The sequence below is a fragment of the Coregonus lavaretus genome (genome assembly GCF_964263955.1).
Source record: "Coregonus lavaretus genome assembly, contig: HAP1_SCAFFOLD_217, whole genome shotgun sequence".
NCBI lineage: Eukaryota > Metazoa > Chordata > Actinopteri > Salmoniformes > Salmonidae > Coregonus > Coregonus lavaretus.
The window spans coordinates 407,424-429,310 of record NW_028165332.1 but is presented as its reverse complement, the minus strand read 5'-3'; positions in this window follow the sequence as shown (position 1 = coordinate 429,310).

Sequence of the window (21,887 nt, the reverse complement as noted above, 5' to 3'; positions counted from 1 at the left end):
GATCGTTATGAGAAGCGGACCAAGGCGCAGCGTGATAGGTGTACATACTTTAATTAGTGTACACACACACGAACAAAAACAACAAAACGATACGTGAAGTCCTAGGTAATAACAACAAACCTTTACGGAACAAGATCCCACAATAAACTAGTGAACACAGGCTGCCTAAGTATGGTCCCCAATCAGAGACAACGAGCTACAGCTGTCTCTGATTGGGAACCACCCCTGGCCAACATAGAAATAAACGATCTAGAACAAAACCCATAGAAAACTAAACATAACAAGTCCACACCCTGGCTCAACATTTAAGAGTCCCCAGAGCCAGGGCGTGACAAAAGCAAATCCCCTTATTGTATGGGACACTTTTAAATGCACCTTTAGAGGCCATGCAATTCCGTATTCATCTCTAAAACAAAAGCAATTTAGGTCAAAAGAGTCCATACTAACAAAGGAAATAGAAGGTCTAACAGAACAAATAGATAACAATAAAAACTGTAACATGGAGTCTCAGAATAAATTAGAGGAAAATCAAAAATAAATGGAGAAACGTATTCAAGAAAGATCAAGTGTTCAAGATTGATCCAAGATGGCGTAGCAGTGTGGTCGTGTATTCTGTTGTGTCCTCGTGTAAATAGCCTGTTTTTTTGTTTTTTTTGTCTTTTCTTTCGTATATATTTCTCTATCTCACTTTCCATTCTTTAACTAAATATACTTTCCTGCAACTCGCCTCACCCAATGTGGAACAGATTCTATTATTTCTTTATTTTTATCAAGAACCTACGGCTGAAACTAGCCAGCTAACTAGCTACTTGCTATTAGCCACCGTTAGCGGTCTTCACCACTGTCCGTGGCCTGCACTACCTACCAGCCAGCTCTAGCCTGGACAATTATCGGCTAGTCTGCACAGCGTGCTATCGACCCAGAGCATATCGGATTTTCTGCCGGAATCACTGAATCACTGGATCTTAACACCGGACCATCGCAACTAGCTAGCTGCAACCGAATGGTTGTTGTTGGCTAATCACCGCTGTCCCGACGTACCAGTTAGCCTTGAGCTAGCCTCGAGCCAGGCCCATCTCCCGGCTATTTACCTCTCTGTCAACCGGACGGGACCTCCTAGTGTCGACACTAGGAGCCCCGCCGATCCATCATGACTGGTCTGCCGACGTAATCGTCTGATGTGGTTTCAACACACGACCACGAAGATCCATCTGCTAGCCCCGGCCCGCTAGCATGCGCAATCAACAGCCGTGCCTCCTGCTCGCCTGTGCTGTAGCAGCCTACGAACTGCTCCCGGACTTTCCTATTGCTGTTCACTGGACCTTATGATCACTCAGTTACACAGCTAATGCCTGCTGGACTGTTCCTTTACACGGTACCCCATCCTGATTATCTGTTTAGCCTCAGCCCAAACTTTCGTCGCCATTACCAGTTGTTGTCTTAGCCCTCTCGAATAACACCTGTGATTGCGTTATGCCTCTCTCCCATGTCAATATGCCTAGCCTATTGCTGTTTGGGTTGGTTCTTATTACACAATTTCACTGTAGAGCCCCCAGTCCCGCTCAACCAGCCTTAGAGAGCTCCTTTGTCCCACACCCCATACACGCGGAGACCGGCTCAATCGGTACCTCCAGTGATGCTATTTCTTTCATAGTTACCCAATGCTTAGGTGTACCTCCACTGCACTCATATCCTTCCATATCTTTGTCTGTACATAATGCCCTGAATCTATTCTACAATGCCCGGAAATCTGCCCCTTTTATTCTCTGTACCCAATGCACTAGAAGACCAGTTCTTAAAGCCTTTAACCGTATCCTTATTCTATTCCTCCTCTGTTCCTCTGGTGATGTAGAGGTTAACCCAGGCCCTGTAGCCCCCAGTATCACTCCTACCCCCCAGGCGATATCATTTGTTGACTTCTGTAACCGTAAAAGCCTTGGTTTCTTGCATGTTAACATCAGAAGCCTCCTCCCCAAGTTATTCACTGCGTTAGCACACTCTGCCAACCCTAATGTTCTAGCAGTGTCTGAATCTTGGCTTAGGAAGGCCACCAAAAATTCAGAAATGTTCATCCCGAACCACAACATTTTCCATCTAGATAGAACTGCCAAAGGGGGCGGAGTTGCAATCTACTGTAGAGATAGCCTGCAGAGCTCTATCATACTATCCAGGTCTGTGCCCAAACAGTTTGAGCTTCTACTTCTAAAAATCCACCTTTCCAGAAATAAGTCTCTCACTGTTGCCGCTTGCTACAGACCCCCCTCAGCCCCCAGTTGTGCCCTGGACACCATATGTGAATTGCTTGCCCCCCATCTATCCTCAGAGTTCGTACTGCTTGGTGACCTAAACTGGGATATGCTTAACACCCCGGCCGTCCTACAATCTAAACTAGATGCCCTCAATCTCAAACAAATTATCAAGGAACCTACCAGGTACAACCCTAAATCCGTAAACATAAGGCACCCTCATAGATATCATCCTGACTAATTTAACCTCTAAATACACCTCCGCTGTCTTCAACCAGGATCTCAGCGATCACTGCCTCATTGCCTGCGTCCGTAATGGGTCCGCGGTCAAATGACCACCCCTCATCACTGTCAAATGCTCCCTAAAACACTTCAGTGAGCAGGCCTTTCTAATTGACCTGGCCCGGGTATCCTGGATGGATATTGACCTCATTCCGTCAATAGAGGATGCCTGGATGTTCTTCAAAAGTGCTTTCCTCTCCATCTTAAATAAGCATGCCCCATTCAAAAAATTCAGAACTAAGAACAGATATAGCCCCTGGTTCAGCCCAGACTTGACTGCCCTTGACCAGCACAAAAACATCCTGTGGCGTGCTGCATTAGCATCGAACAGCCCCCGCGCTATGTAACTTTTCAGGGAAGTCAGGAACAAATATACATAATCAGTTAGGAAAGCAAAGGCTAGCTTTTTCAAACAGAAATGTGCATCCTGTAGCACTAACTCCAAAATGTTTTGGGACACTGTAAAGTCCACGGAGAATAAGAGCACCTCCTCCCAGCTACCCACTGCACTGAGGCTAGGAAACACTGTCACCACCGATAAATCTACGATAATCGAGAATTTCAATAAGCATTTTGCTACGGCTGGCCATTCTTTCCACCTGACTACCCCTACCCCGGCCACCAGCTCTGCACCCTCCGCTTCAACTTTCCCATGCCCAAATCGGAGGACCTGTTGTCTGGACCTCTGGAAGTTTCTATGGGGGTGCCACAGGGTTAAATTCTCGGGCCGACTCTATTCTCTGTGTATATCAATGATGTCGCTCTTGCTGCTGGTGACTCTCAGATCCACCTCTACGCAGACGACACCATTTTGTATACATCTGGCCCTTCATTGGACACTGTGTTAACAAACCTCCAAACGAGCTTCAATGCCATACAACACTCCTTCCGTGGCCTCCAACTGCTCTGAAACGCTAGTAAAACTAAATGCATGCTCTTCAATCGAACGCTGCTTGCACCCTCCCGCCCGACTAGAATCACTACTCTCGGCGGGTTTGACTTAGAATATGTGGGCAACTACAAATACCTAGGTGTCTGGTTAGACCGTAAACTCTCCTTACACTCACATTAAGCATCTCCAATCCAAAGTGAAATCTAAAATCGGCTTCCTATTTCACAACAAAGCCTCCTTCACTCATGCTGCTAAACATGCCCACGTAAAACTGACTATCCGACCGATCCTTGACTTCGGCGATGTCATTTACAAAATAGCTTCCAACACTCTACTCAGTAAATTGGATGTAGTCGATCACAGTGCCATCTGTTTTGTCACCAAAGCCCCATATACTACCCACCATTGTGACCTTTACGCTCTCGTTGGCTGGCCCTCACTACATATTCGTTGCCAAACCCACTGGCTCCAGGTCATCTATAAATCACTTCTAGGCAAATCTCTGCCTCATCTTAGATCATTGGTCACCATAGCAACACCCACCCGTAGTATGCGTTCCAGCAGGTATATCTCACTGGTCATCCCCCAAAGCCAACACCTCCTTTGGCCGCCATTCCTTCCAGTTCTCTGCTGCAAATGACTGGAACGAACTGCAAAAATCTCTGAAGGTGGAGACACTTATCTCCCTCACTAACTTTAAGCATCAGTTGTCAGAGCAGCTTACCGATGACTGCACCTGTACACAACCCATCTGTAATTAGCCCACCCAACTACCTCATCCCCATACTGTTATTTACATTGTTATTTATTTTGCTCATTTGCACCCCAGTATCTCTATTTGCACATCATCTTCTGCACATCTTTCACTCCAGTGTTAATACTAAATTGTAATTATTTTGCACTATGGCCTATTTATTGCCTTACCTCCATAACTTACTACATTTGCACACACTGTATATAGATTTTCTATTGTGTTATTGACTGTACGTTTTGTTTATTCCATATGTAACTCTGTGTTGTTGTTGTTGTTTTTATTGCACTGCTTTGCTTTATCTTGGCCAGGTCGCAGTTGTTCTCAACTGGCTTACCTGGTTAAATAAAGGTGGGAAAAAAAAAAAAGAAAAAAAAACGGTTATATATTATATAAATAAAGCAAACTGGATGGAATATGGGGAAAAATGCACCAAATTATTTTTTAATCTTCAACATAGAAATGCTACCAAAAATGATTTACTGAAACTGGTTACAAATGACGGAGTCACCCATGATTCACCAAATTATATTTTGAAAGAGGAGGCAAAGTACTTTAAGCATATGGTTTTGTTTCAGTCGCCTCCATCTCCTCTAACTGAAGCTAATTGTAGGGATTTTTTTTCTCTTGATAATGTAAAATTAACAGCCATACAGAAAGACTCATGTGAAGGTGAAATTACAGAGGAGGAACTTCTGGATGCAATTAAAGACTTTAAGTCCAGGATAAACTCCAGGGTTGGATGGCATACCAGTCGAGGTATACCAAACCTTTTTTGATATACTCAGAGGACCGTTATTAGCATGTTTTAACCACTCCTATGTAAATGGTAGATTATCAGACACTCAAGAAGAAGGCCTAATTTTATTATTACTGAAACAGGATACAAGTGGGAAATATAAAGATACAGTCATTTAAAAAATTGGAGGCCCCTTACACTTCAGTGTTGTGATGCAAAAAGTCTAGCAAAATGTATAGCGCATAGAATTAAAAAGGTATTGTCGGACATTATTCATTCTAATCAGACAGGTTTAAAAAAAAAAAATAATAATAAAAATATGCCATTTAGCAGACGCTTTTATCCAAAGCGACTTACAGTCATGCGTGCATACATTTTTGTGTATGGGTGGTCCCGGGGATCGAACCCACTACCTTGGCGTTACAAGCGCCGTGCTCTACCAGCTGAGCTACAGAGGACCACATCGACGATACATCGGAGATAATATAAGGCTAGTACTGGAAACAATAGAACACTATGAAAAATCTGGGAAACCAGGCCTGCTATTCATAGCAGACTTTGAAAAGGCATTTGATAAAATACGACTGGAGTTTATATATAAATGCCTGGAGCATTTCAATTGTGGAGAATCTCTTATAAAATGGGTTAAAATCATGTATAGTAACCCTAGGTGTAAAATAGTAAATAATGGCTATTTCTCCGAAAGTTTTAAACTGTCAAGAGGAGTAAAACAAGGTTGTCCACTATCGGCATATCTATTTATTATGGCCATCAAAATGTTAGCTATTAAAATCAGATCCAACAATAATATCAAGGGATTAGAAATCCAGGTCTTAAAAACAAAGGTGTCATTGTACGCTGATGATTCATGTTTTCTTTTAATCCACAACTTGAATCCCTCCACAGCCTCATAGAGGATCTAGATGCATTTTCTAACCTCTCTGGAATACAACCAAATTATGATAAATGTACTATATTACGTATTGGATCACTAAAAAATAAAAATTTTACATTACCATGTAGTTTACCAATAAAATGGTCTGATGGTGATGTGGATATACTCGGAATACATATACCAAATGAAATAAATTATCTCACTCCAATACATTTTAATAGAAAGTTAGCAAACATAGATAAGATCTTGCTACCATGGAAAGGTAAATACCTGTCTATTTGTGGAAAAATCACCCTGATTAACTCTTTAATATTATCCCAGTTTACCTATTTGCTTATGGTCTTGCCTTGCAAAGAGTTTTTTAAATTATATAAGAAAATAATATTCAATTTTATTTGGAACGGCAAGCCAGACAAAATTAAACGGGCCTATTTATATAATGAATATGAATTCGAAGGACAGAAATGATTAAATATTAAAGCATTAGACCTATCACTAAAAGCTTCAGTCATACAAAAGTTATACTTAAATCCGAATTGGTTCTCTAGCAAATTAGTAAGATTGTCTCACCCCATGTTCAAGAATGGCCTTTTTCCCTTTATTCAGATTACAACCTCTCACTTTTAGTTATTTGAAAAGGAAATAATCTCCCAAATATCACTATTTATAAAACAAGCCATAGAAAGTTGGTTGCAATTTCAATTTAATCCTCCAGAAACGACAGAACAAATGCAACAAATATTGTAGTTAAACTCAAATATACTAATTGATAAAAAAATGTTATTTTAAAAAGAAATGTTTGAAAAAGGTATAATCTTCGTAAATGATATCATAGGTAGGACGGGTGGAGTTACAGTGGGGGAAAAAAGTATTTAGTCAGCCACCAATTGTGCAAGTTCTCCCACTTAAAAAGATGAGAGAGGCCTGTAATTTTCATCATAGGGACACGTCAACTATGACAGACAAATTGAAGAAAAAAAATCCAGAAAATCACATTGTAGGATTTTTAATGAATTGATTTGCAAATTATGGTGGAAAAAAATTATTTGGTCACCTACAAACAAGCTAGATTTCTGGCTCTCACAGACCTGTAACTTCTTCTTTAAGAGGCTCCTCTGTCCTCCACTCGTTACCTGTATTAATGGCACCTGTTTGAACTTTGTTATCAGTATAAAAGACACCTGTCCACAACCTCAAACAGTCAAACACCAAACTCCACTATGGCCAAGACCAAAGAGCTGTCAAAGGACACCAGAAACAAAATTGTAGACCTGCACCAGGCTGGGAAGACTGAATCTGCAATAGGTAAGCAGCTTGGTTTGAAGAAATCAACTGTGGGAGCAATTATTAGGAAATGGAAGACATACAAGACCACTGATAATCTCCCTCGATCTGGGGCTCCACGCAAGATCTCACCCCGTGGGGTCAAAATGATCACAAGAACGGTGAGCAAAAATCCCAGAACCACACGGGGGGACCTAGTGAATGACCTGCAGAGAGCTGGGACCAAAGTAACAAAGCCTACCATCAGTAACATACTACGCCGCCAGGGACTCAAATCCTGCAGTGCCAGACGTGTCCCCCTGCTTAAGCCAGTACATGTCCAGGCCCGTCTGAAGTTTGCTAGAGTGCATTTGGATGATCCAGAAGAGGATTGGGAGAATGTCATATGGTCAGATGAAACCAAAATAGATCTTTTTGGTAAAAACTCAACTCGTCGTGTTTGGAGGACAAAGAATGCTGAGTTGCATCCAAAGAACACCATACCTACTGTGAAGCATGAGGGTGGAAACATCATGCTTTGGGGCTGTTTTTCTGCAAAGGGACCAGGACGACTGATCCGTGTAAAGGAAAGAATGAATGGGGCCATGTATCGTGAGATTTTTAGTGAAAACCTCCTTCCATCAGCAAGGGCATTGAAGATGAAACGTGGCTGGGTCTTTCAGCATGACAATGATCGCAAACACACCGCCCGGGCAACGAAGGAGTGGCTTCGTAAGAAGCATTTCAAGGTCCTGGAGTGGCCTAGCCAGTCTCCAGATCTCAACCCCATAGAAAATCTTTGGAGGGAGTTGAAAGTCTGTGTTGCCCAGCGACAGCCCCAAAACATCACTGCTCTAGAGGAGATCTGCATGGAGGAATGGGCCAAAATACCAGCAACAGTGTGTGAAAACCTTGTGAAGACTTACAGAAAACGTTTGACCTGTGTCATTGCCAACAAAGGGTATATAACAAAGTATTGAGAAACTTTTGTTATTGACCAAATACTTATTTTCCACCATAATTTGCAAATAAAATCATTAAAAATCCTACAATGTGATTTTCTGGAATTTTTTTCCTCATTTTGTCTGTTATAGTTGACGTGTACCTATGATGAAAATTACAGGCCTCTCTCATCTTTTTAAGTGGGAGAACTTGCACAATTGGTGGCTGACTAAATACTTTTTTTCCCCACTGTATGTCGCACATGCAGCTAACAAAAACATATGGAAATGTCTGCTCTACCCAAAATTACAACCAAATAATTGCAGCATTACCCCAAAAATGGAAGGGGAAAGTGGAAGGGGGAAAAAGTAAGGAACTTGTCTGTCAGCCCTGCATTAAAGAACATCATTGGTTAAAGAAAATTGTGATAAATAAAAAAGTATACCAGTTTCATTTAAGGACCAAAGGATTGACAGCCGTCCCATAGAGATCGCAAAATAGTTGGGAAGAGATTTTTGACGTACCGATTCCATGGCATAGTGTTTATGAACTGATACGGAAAATGACGCCGGATTCAAAACTTATAATTTTTCTACCAATAGAATGTTATTTATATGGTGGATACAATCTTCCCAGCTCTGCAGATTTTGCTGCGAAGAGACAGAATCATTAGATAATTTGTTTTGGTACTGTCCATTTGTAGCTTGTTTTTGGTCACAGGTCCAGGAATGGCTAAAGGATTGCAATATTTACCTGGAGCTAACCCTGCAGATAGCACTACCAGGTGATCTGAAAAGTCATAGTCAATCGATCAATAATATAATAATACTTTTAACAAAAAAAATTATTTTCAATTTACAATCTGTAGAAACATTGAATATAGAAGGGTTCAGAACTTTTGTGAAATATCACAGTACAGTTGAGAAATATATGGCAAATAGAAATCCAATATGGATGGTGTTAAGAGATAGATGGGAGGTGTTGAATGGAGTTAAAGGATGGGACTAATAACAACTAACAACAACTAATAACAACAAGGTAACTAATGTAAAGCATGCTGTGTCCATAATAAGTATATAGGTTAAAGGTTGAGAGCTTTTGTGAAAGGGCACAGTTAGAAAGATATGGCATACAGAAGCAAACTGGATGAACATCATGAAAATGATCAGAGAGGTTGAGGGTAGAAGAAGTTCAGGAGTAAAAACAAACAAAATAGAAGTATTGTAAAATTGACTGTGTCCTTAAAATGTATATAGTATGTATAAGCTGGAAGTAGAGGCCTATGCGTTGTTGTTCACTAGTTTCCTCCAATTAGGGAGGGGGTGGTGGGGCTGGAAAGTAATATTATATTATATTATAATATATATGTATGTATGTATGTATGTATGTACAGTGGGGAGAACAAGTATTTGATACACTGCCGATTTTGCAGGTTTTCCTACTTACAAAGCATGTAGAGGTCTGTAATTTTTTATCATAGGTACACTTCAACTGTGAGAGACGGAATCTAAAACAAAAATCCAGAAAATCACATTGTATGATTTTTAAGTAATTCAATTGCATTTTAAAAACGTACAGACCTCTACATGCTTTGTAAGTAGACCTCTACATGCTCTGTCTCACCCCATGGCCCCGTACACGTTGTCTGTTCAAATGGATTTTATCATTCTTACCACAATACCACTTTCCATCAATTTGTACAGCAGACCCTCATGCCAAATTGAGTCAAAATCTTTTTTGAAATCAACATAGCATGAGAAGATTTTGCCTTTGTTTTGGTTTGTTTGTTTGTCAATTAGGGTGTGCAGGGTGAATACGTGGTCTGTCGTATGGTAATTTCGTATAAAGCCAATTTTCCATTTGCTCAGTACATTGTTTTCATCAAGGAAATGTACGAGTGTGCTGTTATTGATAATGCAGAGGATTTACCCAAAGGTTGCTGTTGACACATATCCCACTGTAGTTATTGGGGTCAAATTTGTCTCCACTTTTGTGGATTAGGGTGATCAGTCCAGGGTTCCAAATATTGGGGAAGATGCCAGAGCTGAGGATGATGTTAAAGAGTTTAAGTATAGCCAATTGGAATTTGTGGTCTGTATATTTTATCATTTCATTTAGGATATCATGAACACCACAGGCCCTTTTGGGTTGAAGGGTTTGTATTTTGTCCTGTAGTTCAGTCAATTAAATTGGAGAATCCAGTCTTTGCTGTTTGTTCTTTGTTATAGGGCCAAAAAGATTGGAGAAGGGGTTTACCCATACATCTCCATTTTGGATAGTTAACTCTTCGTGTTGTTGTTTGTTTAGTGTGTTCCCAATTTTCCCAGAAGTGGTTCGATTCTATGGATTCTTCAATCACATTGAGCTGATTTCTGACGTGCTGTTCATTCTTTTTTCTCAGTGTATTTCTGTATTGTTTTAGTGATTCACCATATTGAAGACATAGGCTCCTTAATTTCTTTCTTAGGTTTTTGCATTCTTCATCAAACCATTTGTCATTGTTGTTAATTTTCTTATCTTGTCTGATTGAGATTTTTTTTTAAATGATAGTGAATCTGAAAAGTCAACTATATGGTTTAGGTTTTCTACTGCCAGGTTTACACCTTCACTATTACAGTGGAACGTTTTGTCCAAGAAGTTGTCTAAAAGGGATTGAATTTGATGTTGACAAATTGTTTTTTGGTAGGTTTCTACCATACTTTCCTTCCATCTATAGCATTTCTTAATATTATGCAGATCCTTTGGCTTTGATGCCTCATGGTTGAGTATTGCTCTGTTCAAGTAGGATCTGACAGGGGTGTCAGTAGGCTGACTGTGAACGCTCTGAGACACTCTGGGTTGAGGCCAGTGATCTACAGTACTACTGCCAATGGATGAGCTGTAGGTGTACCTACCATAGGAGTCACCTTGAAGCCTACCATTGATTATTTACAGACCCAGCGTGAGACAGAGCTGCAGGAGTTGTGATGCATTTTTGTTGGTTGTTTTGTCGTAGGTGTGTCTAGTGGGGTGCATATTTGGGAGGGAATGCTGTCACTTCAAGGTAGGTGTTTGTCCCCCTGTGTGCTGAGAATGTCAGGTTCTTGTACAGTTTTGGCATTTAGGTCGCCACAGACTAGTACATGTCCCTGGGCCTGGAAATGGTTGATCTCCCCCTCTAGATGGAGAAGCTGTCATCGTCATCAAGTATGGGGATTCTGTTGGGGCGATATAGGTAGCACACAAGGACATTTTTCTCTGTTGAGATCATTTCCTTTTTAATTTCTAGCCAGATGTAAAATGTTCCTGTTTTGACTCATTTAATAGGGTGGGTTAGGTCTGCTCTATACCAAATTAGCATACCCCCTGAGTCCCTTCCCTGTTTCACACCTGGTAGTTTGGTGAATGGGACTACCAGCGCTCCGTAACCTTGAGGGCAACCAGTGGGTCCGTCTCCTCTATACCATGTTTCTTGTAGGATGAAAAAGTCTGTATTTCTTTGATGAAGTCTGGGCTCCTGCTCTTTAGGCCAGATGACCTCTGACCTTGTATTTTCCAGGATGAGATAGTGAAACCTTTGTGTTCCATATTGTCTAGTGTTGCTCTCTCTCTCCCTCTTGCTCTCCATTGGAGCCAGCAAAGAGAACATTCTAACCGACCCAGAATCAGGATGGAAAGAGAGTGTGTGTCTTCAGTTTGGACACGTTCTAAGTGCTGGCAACCCCCTGCTATAAATCACCACACTGGATGGGTATTGAACATGGTAGGCAACAAGTACGGGAAAAGCTAATCCTCTGTGTTTGGTGCCCAGAGGCAAGCTTTGAAACGTGGCAGGCTTCACAATCACAGCAGGAGAGCAGGCAGTGTTTGAGAGAGCAACATTTCAACATGTTGAAAGCATAATAAATCATGGACTGGTTCTACTTATCAGGCAGGAACAATTTCAGTCATGTTGATGAGTGGTTGGGATGGAGGGCAGATGCGGTCATTGTTGTTGTGTGTAGTGTCAGGGGGGTCATTTCACACGTATACACACACACACACACACACACATACACACACACACAGTGGATCCAGTCCAGATGTGCTCATTGTTTCAGGGGGTCCAGACCCGTGGTGGGCCCAAGAGGCAGCCCCCCAAAAAAGAAATACATACAGTATATATATTTATATGTAGTATATATTTAGTTGTTTTTTTTACTGCAACCGCCAACCAAAGGAAGATTCAGGAGCCCGCTCTTAATGAGGGTAGACTGCCTGCTGCTGCCTGCTGCATCGGATGGGGGGGAGGAGTGGAGGTAGGGGGCCTACATTGGTAACAGGGGGGCCCTGCCTTGACTGGGTAACTGATTAATAAAAAATGAAATTAAAAACTGCATAATAAAGAATTGTTTGAGTCAGGGGCCAAGCCCATTGGGGGCCTACGAGGCAAAAACAAAAATACAGGGTGTTAGGAGTCCCACGAGCTGTCAGAACAGATTCAATGCGCATTGGCATAGAGTTTAGAAATAATAAAACCAAAGCCCTGCCTGGAGTGTGTCCCAATTGGCACCCTATTCCCTATATAGCGCATTTCTTTTGACCAGAGAATAGGGTGCCAATTGGGACATAATCCTAGTCCTCTGTTTAACAAATGATTTGATGAGAAGCGTTGAACAATGGTTATAGCCAAGTGGTTTACCCACTGGGCACAGATGGGTTGAATCAACGTTGTTTCAACGTAATGTGTCAACGTATTGTGACGTGGAATCTACGTAGAAAACACATTAGATTTTTTTTTTTTAAGTCATCAACGTACAATTATGTTTTGACGGTGAAATTTCAACCACAGGATTGTCATCATGGTAACCAATTTTCAACATAGACAATCCCTTGTATAAAATATGTTGAATTTGTACCTTTGAAACAACGTCAGATCTTAAACGTTATATTCACTATCTGGAAAAAAAAAAGAACAATAGGTTGGAGAGTTGATCTATCTACAGCTGTCCCTTTGGTCTCCCAGCCAGGGTTTTAACCAAGCCCAGCTTAGCTTTGATATTTGTCACTGAATACTACCAATTTGGTATCGTGAGAATGATTACTGAGAAATCTCTTAAAGTTGCACTATGCAGAAATCGCTCCGCCATTTTTCTGATCGCTAAAACTCTAATAGTTCACTTAATTTCAGTTTATGTGACAAAATAATCTATTATAGTGTAGAGAATCATTGTATCATCTAAACCACTGTGAAATATAATTTTCCACAACCAAACATTTTGTTCGTTTCAGCTGTTTGAAGCCGGTGTAGATAACCGAAAGTAAAAAGGAGCAAAAACTAAACTTAAGAATAGGAAATAGCACACATATAACAGATCTACCGCTTCTTAGACTTGCTTTCAAGTAGAATGATAGATCTATAAGTCACAATTTCTATGTGAATTTGGTCGGGTCGCCCAAAGAGTTACATTTTTGCCACTTTAATAACTAAATAGATTCACTGTTGCTATCGAAGTCATTCCAAAAGGTAGGTTTAACAGATACAGCCTATGCATGGTCTATATTATCAGGTGTGCTATTAGAAATAAGCATTATCACCTGTAGCCCAACTGATGCAGCATAGTGGCTATAAATAAAGTGGCTGAAGCATGGGGTTGCCTATCTGCATTTACCCTATTGGGCTAATCATTAGCCAGATCACAAATGTAATCTTTTAACTAGTTAGCATCAAATTGAGGAATTTGATGTCCCAAAAACACTTGCATAAACACAGTGAATATAATGTAGGTATTCCTGTTAGGGTAACTTGGGGTAACTCGCCACCCGGGGTAACACACCCCCTGCCTGTACTTCTCACAGAAACCACTTCGTCACCATTCCATGCTAAATCATCTAGCAGAATTTCTAGATTCAAAAATACGTTTTAGGTTTGACCTAATGCTAGCTAGGTAGCTAGCTAAAATGTCCTAGCTAACAGTAGCTACATATGACAGAGGTCCTAGCAAACATTAGCTATCTAGCTAGCTACTTAGCTAGCTGAGCAGCGTGCTAAATCATCCAGCAGAACTTCTGTATCCAAAAGTAAACAAATTGCATAGAGAATTTACCCGCTCTCCTCTATCAACATTTTTATCTTGTGAACAACGTTCCTTTCGCGCAATCTCTTCTATCTGGCCTTTGCACACTTCTCATAGCCAGGTCCATCCTGATTCTTCACAACGCACTGTCACACGATGTCAGTGTCAACACAAAATTCTGGGCACGTTCCAGGTAATCTTTATTTCAAGTGCGTTTCACAAATGGCCAGATCTCACAAAGTCAGGGGAATTTCTCAGAAACCGAAGAACCACCCCATTAATATGGCTTGAGATCTTTAGATGAGGCCTTCATTCAATTAAAATAAAATAAAATTGTATTTGCAACATGCGCCGAATACAACAGGTGCAGACCTAACTGTGAAATGATTACTACAAGCCCTTAACCAACAATGTAGTTTTAAGAAAATAGAGTTAAGAAAATATTCACTAAATAAAGTTTTAAAAAATACTTTAAAAAAGTAACACAATAAAATAACAATGATGAGGCTATAAACAGGGTGTACCGGTACCGAGTCAATGTGCGGGGGTACAGGTTAGTCAAGGTAATTTGTACATGTAGGTAGGGGTAAAGTGACTATGCATAGATAATAAACAGCAGGTAGCAGCAGTGTAAAAACAAAGGGGGGCGGGGGTTGTCATTGCACATAGTCCGGGTGGCCATTTGATTAATTGTTCAGCAGTCTCATGGCAGTCTCATGGCTTGGGGGTAGAAACTGTTAAGGAGCCTTTTGGACCTAGACTTGGCGCTCCGGTATCGCTTGCCGTGCGGTAGCAGAGAGAACAGTCTATGACTTGGGTGACTGGAGTCTTCGACAATGTTTTGGGCCTTCCTCTGACACCACCTAGTATATACAGTACAAGTCAAAGTTTGGACACACCTACTCATTCAAGGGTTTTTCTTTATTTTTACTATTTATACATTGTAGAATAATAGTGAAGACATCAAAACTATGAAATAACACATATGGAATCATGTAGTAGCCAAAAAAAGTGTTAAACAAATCAAAATATATTTTATATTTGAGATTCTTTAAAGTAGCCACCCTTTGCCTTGATGACAGCTTTGCACACTCTTGGAATTCTCGCAACCAGCTTCATGAGGAATGCTTTTCCAACAGTCTTGAAGGAGTTCCCACATATGCTGAGCACTTGTTGGCTGCTTTTCCTTCACTCTAAGGTCCAACTCAACCCCCCACCCCCCGATGCGCAGCTCCAGCCGCAGGACGACGACGGCCAGGAGGATGGCCCCGAGGAGCGGGCCGGTCAGTGGAGATGGAAATCTCGGATGATGTTGGGGTCCAGGATATCGGCCGCCAGAACCCAACAGCGCTCCTCTGGGCCATACCCCTCCCAGTCCACCAGGTACTGGAGCCGACCCCCGCGACATCAGGAGTCCAGGAGGGACCTGACGTCATAGGCAGGAGTGCCATCGATGTCCAGGGGAGGCGGACGATCATGGGGCCGTCCATCTGCCCTAGTGGACCTCGGGTTGGGACGCACCGGACACCTCTGGAGCTGGTGCCTCTCCTGGCCGCAATAGGAACACAGCCCCAGCTGTCTTCGGCGAAGCTGCTCTACCGCAGAGAGGTGTGTGACCCCTATCTCCATGGGTAATCAAGGTGATGATGAAGTCCAGGTGTGCGTAATGAAGCTTGCCAGGGCCGGTGGTTAGTAGACCGGCGACATTGAGCGCCAGAGCAGGGGAGCGGGAGTAGGCATGACAGTGGGATGCATTTTCTACATTGTTTTTGAGGGTAGGTCACTCTGGTAGGCCTACACTATGATCAAATAGCCACAGTAGCCTACTTGATCACTGTTAAAACTAACTTAAAGCGGGTATAGCCTCAGTGTTCACAGTAAACGTGCCCCCGGAAGTTGCAAAGAGTTTTCACAACCCTCAAGTTTGCGCTCAGCAGACCTGAAATTTTCTCAGTGATGAAACATTGATCCCTACCATTGTGTCGCTGAGTTGTCGTAGTGCTGCAACAAATGTACATTGTCCCAGGAGCGTTGGAAGTCATACTGTAACGAACCTAATTTATGTCCCTCTAAGTCCCCTGAATGCCTCTGTTGATCTTATAGCTATTGTATGCAGTAATCATGTGCCTATGAACCAGAGTTATACTGTTAGCACTGAGGCGGTGTGCCCTTGTAGGAAGTTCGATATGTGCAGCTCACCCTGCACTATCAGCTCAAACATAAATATCACTGTCATGTCTACTTCTGATAAGCCGCTTAGTAAAACAATCACAACAATCAAGCATCCCAGAAAAGTGCTAAAAATAGCCCACCTTAATATATGTAGCCTAAGAAACAAGGTTCATGAAATCGATAACTAGCTAGTAACAGATGACATTTATATATGGACTATCTCTGAAACTCACTTAGATAATACCTTTGATGATATAGAGGTAGCAATACATAGTTATAACATCTACAGAAAATACAGAAATGCCAACGGGGGTGGTGTTGCGGTCTATATTCAGAGCCTCATTCCAGTACAGTTTAGAGAGGATCTCATGTCAAATACTGTTGAAGTAATATGGCTACAGGTTCATCTGCCTCAGCTAAAGCACATTCTTGTAGGAAGCTGCTATGGACCACGAAGTGCTAACAGTCAGTATATGGATAATATGTGTGAAATGCTTGATAATGTATGTGATATTTGTATTTGTATTTATTAAGGATCCCTGTTGGCTGCTGCCAAGACAGCAGCTACTCTTCCTGGGGTCCAGCAAAATTAAGGCATTTATACAATTTTAAAAACATTACAATACATACAAAACAGATTTCACAGCACATTAAGTACCTAAATATTGACTGGCTTTCATCAAGCCCACTCAAGAAAAAGCTTCAAACTGTAACTAGTGCCTGCAACCAGGTTATTAGTCAACCTACCAGGGTATTTACAAACAGCACAGGAATTAAATCCACATGTACTGATCACATCTTTACTAGTGCTGCAGAAATTTGCAGTACCCAAATCCATTGGATGTAGTGATCACAATATGGTAGCCATATCTAGGAAAACCAAAGTTCCAAAGGCTGGACCTAATATTGTGTATAATATTGATCCTACAAGAGGTTTTGTAGTGATTCCAATGTTGATGACGTAAAGAATATTTGCTGTCTGTGGTGTGTAATGAGGAGCAACCAGACGCTGCACTTCACACATTTATGAAATTGCTTACTCCAGTTACTAATAAGCATGCACCCATTAAGAAAATGACTGTACAAACTGTTAAATCATTGTGGATTGATGAGGAATTGAACATTTTTATGTTATAGTAAAAAGCTTTGAAACACCTTAAATTAATTTTGGGGCAAAAAGGCAAACTCAGCTCCATCATTCATTGAATCAGATGGCTCATTCATCTCAAAACCCACTGATATTGCCAAATACTTTCATGATTTTTTCATTGGCAAGATTAGCAAACTTAGGCATGACATGCCAGCAACAAACGCCAAACCTACACATCATTGATCAAATTATGAAAGACAAGCATTGTCATTTTGAATTCCGTAAAATGAGTGTGGAAGAGGTGAAACAATGATTGTTGTCTATCAACAATGACAAGCCACCTGGGTCTGACAACTTGGATGGAAAATTACTGAGGATGATAGTGGATGATATTGCCACTCCTATTTGCCATCTCTTCAATCTTACAAAAAAGGGTGTGCCCTCAGGCCTGGAGGGAAGCAAAAGTCATTCTGCTATCCAAGAATAGTAAAGCAACCTTTATTGGCTCAAATAGCCGACCAATCAGCCTGTTACCAACCCTTAGTAAACGTCTGGAAAAAATTGTGTTTGACCAGATAAAATGCTATTTCACAGTAAACAAACTGACAACAGACTTTCAGCACCCTTATAGGGAAGGGCATTCAACATGCACAGCACTTACACAAATGACAGATGATTGGCTGAGAGAAATTGATAATCAAAAGATTGTGGGAGCTGTTTTGTTAGACTTCAGTGCAGCTTTTGACATTATTGATCATAATCTGCTGCTGGTAAAACGTATGTGTTATGTCTTTACTCCACCTGCTATATTGTGGATAAAGAGTTATCTGTCTAACAGAACACAGAGGGCGTTCTTTAATGGTAGCCTCTCCAACATCATCCAGGTAGAATCAGGCATTCCCCAGGGCAGCTGTCTTTTTTCAATCTTTACAAATGACCTACCACTGGCTCTGAGTAAAGCCTGTGTGTCTATGTATGCGGATGACTCAACACTATACACGTCAGCTACTACAGCGAGCGAAATCACTGCAACACTTAACAAAGAGCTGCAGTCAGTTTCCGAATGGTTGGCAAGGAATAAGTTAGTCCTAAATATTTCAAAAGCTAAAAGCATTGTATTTGGGACAAATCATTCACTAAACCTCAACTAAATCTTATAATGAATAATGTGGAAATGGAGCAAGTTGAGAAGACTTAACTGCTTGGAGTAACCCTGGATTGTAAACAGTCATGGTCAAAACATTTTGATGCAACAGTAGCTAAGATTGGGAGAGGTCTGTCCATAATAAAGCGCTGCTCTGCCTTCTTACAACAATATCAACAAGGCAGGTCCTACAGACCCTAGTTTTCTCCAATCGTGTGGCCAGGTTCCACAAAGAGGGACTTGGGAAAATTACAACTGGCTCAGAACAGGGCAGCACGGCTGGCCCTTAAATGTACACGTAGAGCTGAGATTAATAATATGCATGTCAATCTCTTGTGGCTCAAAGTAGAGGAGAGATTGACTTCATCATTACTTGTTTTTGTAAGAAGTATTGACATGTTGATTGCACCGAGCTGCTGTTTAAACTACTAGCACACAGCTCGAACGCCCATGCATATACCACACAAGACATACCACCAGAGGTCTCTTCACAGTCCCCAAGTTCAGAACAAACAATGGGAGGCGCACAGTACTACATAGAGCCATGACTACATGGAACTCTATTCCACATCAAGTAACTCACGCAAGCAGTAAAATCAGATTTAAAAAACAGATACAAATTCACCTTCTGGAACAGCGAAGAGTCACACACACAGGTACAAACACACATAACATACACACTACATACACACTACATACACACTACATACACACGCACACCTGACTGTATGTTGTAGTAGAGTAGTGGCCGGAGGACACATACTTAATGTATTGTGAAATCTGTTGGAAAATGTATTTTAATGTTAAAAAATGTTATTATAATGTATATTACTGCCTTAATTCTTGCTGGACCCCAGGAATAGCAGATGCTGCCTTGGCAGGAACTGATGGTGATCCATAATAAATACAAATACAAATAGCTGGAGGTAAATAGTGGCTCACTATTTGGCAAGTACTGACTGGCTATCGCACTATTTTGACCGATTTGTTTTAACCCATTTATTAATGGTTTATAATGCATTTACAAATGCTTAAATAACCATTAATAATGTAATTACAAACTCTTTATAAACGCTTTACAAATGGAACCTTATTGTAAAGTGTTACCTTTAGTCCTATACAGAATTTGCTAAGTCATCAACAGCTATTGTTTCAAGTCAAACCAAAAATAGACAATACATAAAGGCCTAGGGTTTCAAGCTTTGGTTGATTTCAAATGTAATCTTCAAGTTGATAATTAATATGATCGATTCACGTCTCCATCTCAACCAAAAATCTAAGTTAAAGAATAGGGCTAAATCAAATCAAACTTTATTTAAAGTGCTTTTAAATTAGGATTTTATTTGATTTAGTCGTATTCTTTAACTTTGATTTTTGGTTGAGATGGAGACGTGAATCCAACATATAAATTATGAATTCGTAGACAACCTGGATATTGAATTATGTTTGGTTATCAATGCAACCAATGCAAATACATCACCAGATGTATCTTCTGCTTGGATAGTTCCATCTGTGTCACGCCCTGGCTCTGGGGACTCTTATATGTTGAGCCAGGGTGTTAGTTTATATGTGTAGTGTCTATGTTTTGTTTTCTATGTGTTCTTTTCTAGATCGTGTGTTTCTGTGTTGGCCGGGGTGGTTCCCAATCGGAGGCAGCTGTGTCTTGTTGTCTCTGATTGGGAACCATACTTAGGCAGCCTGTTGTGCACTTGTCATTTGTGGGATCTTGTTCCGTGTAGGTTTGTGTTTTATGACCGAGGACTTCACGTTTCGTTTTGTTGTATCGTGTTGGTAAAGTACTAATTTAAAGATGTACGCATATCACGCTGCGCCTTGGTCCACTTATTACGACGATCGTGACATCTGTGCTTAGTCTGGCTTTAATTCCAGTTTGTCTACAAATTAATAATTGATATATTGGATTCACGTCTCCATCTCAACCAAAAATAGAATAGAACTAAATTAAAACATTAAATGCACTTTAAATAAAGTTTGATTTGATTTAGTCCTAATCTTTAATTAGATTTTTGGTTGAGATGGAGACGTGAATCCAACATACATCCAACATATAAATTATTATTATTATTTGTAAACAAACTGTAATTAAAGCTAGAGTAAGCCAGAGGTACAAAATACACATCTCTTTCAAATGTTGATATTTGGTTGCGTTGACAACCAAACACAATTCAATATTACTTTTGTAATACAGTAAACAGTCCAAAGTTACAGCCATTTTACTGTAAACAGTATTTAGTCAACCTTAAAATGAGTAACACATCCATGGGCACATTGAGGTTACTGTAATTAATAAATGTCTTATGTAATCATAGAAAGCGGTGCATGTTCAAGATAGCATACAAAGGTCGCAGGTCTGTGGAGATATTCACAATTGCTGTAATAATCTGTGAAGAATCTCAAACAGCATTGGTAATTCCACTATTGTACTTTTAATGTAATCTCAACTGCAATCCAGGTCATTTGGTTGTGAATAGATGAAGTACAGTGAGAACACATTACGTTTTTGTATACAGTGCCTTCAGAAAGTATTCATACCCCTTGACTTATTCCACATTTTTGTTGTGTTACAGCCTGAATTCAAAATTGATACAATTTATTTTTCTTCTCACCCATCAACACACAATGGCCCATAATGACAAAGTGAGAGAAAAAAAAACAGATTTTTTTGCAAATTTGTTGAGAATGAAATACAGAAATATCTAATTGAAATAAGTATTCACACCCCTGAGTCAATACTTTGTAGAAGCACATTTGGCAGTGATTACAGCTGTGAGTCTTTCTGGATAAGTCTCAATTTATTTTTATTTATTTATTTTTTTAACCTTTATTTAACCAGGCAAGCCAGTTGAGAACAAGTTCTCATTTACAACTGCGACCTGGCCAAGATAAAGCAAAGCAGTGCGATAAAAACAACAACACAGAGTTACATATGGGGTAAAACAAAACATAAAGTCAAAAATACAACAGAAAATATATATACAGTGTGTGCGAATGTAGTAAGTTATGGAGGTAAGGCAATAAATAGGCCATAGTGCAAAATAATTACAATTTCGTATAATACTGGAATGATAGATGTGCAAAAGATGATGTGCAAATAGAGATACTGGGGTGCAAATTAGCAAAATAAATAACAATATGGGGATGAGGTAGTTGGGTGGGCTAATTACAGATGGGCTGTGTACAGGTGCAGTGATCAGTAAGCTGCTCTGACAACTGATGCTTAAAGTTAGTGAGGGAGATAAGAGTCTCCAGCTTCAGAGATTTTTGCAGTTCGTTCCAGTCATTGGCAGCAGAGAACTGGAAGGAATGGCGGCCAAAGGAGGTGTTGGCTTTGGGGATGACCAGTGAGATATACCTGCTAGTCAGTTTTACGAGGGCATGTTTGGCAGCATGAGTGAAGGAGGCTTTGTTGCGAAAT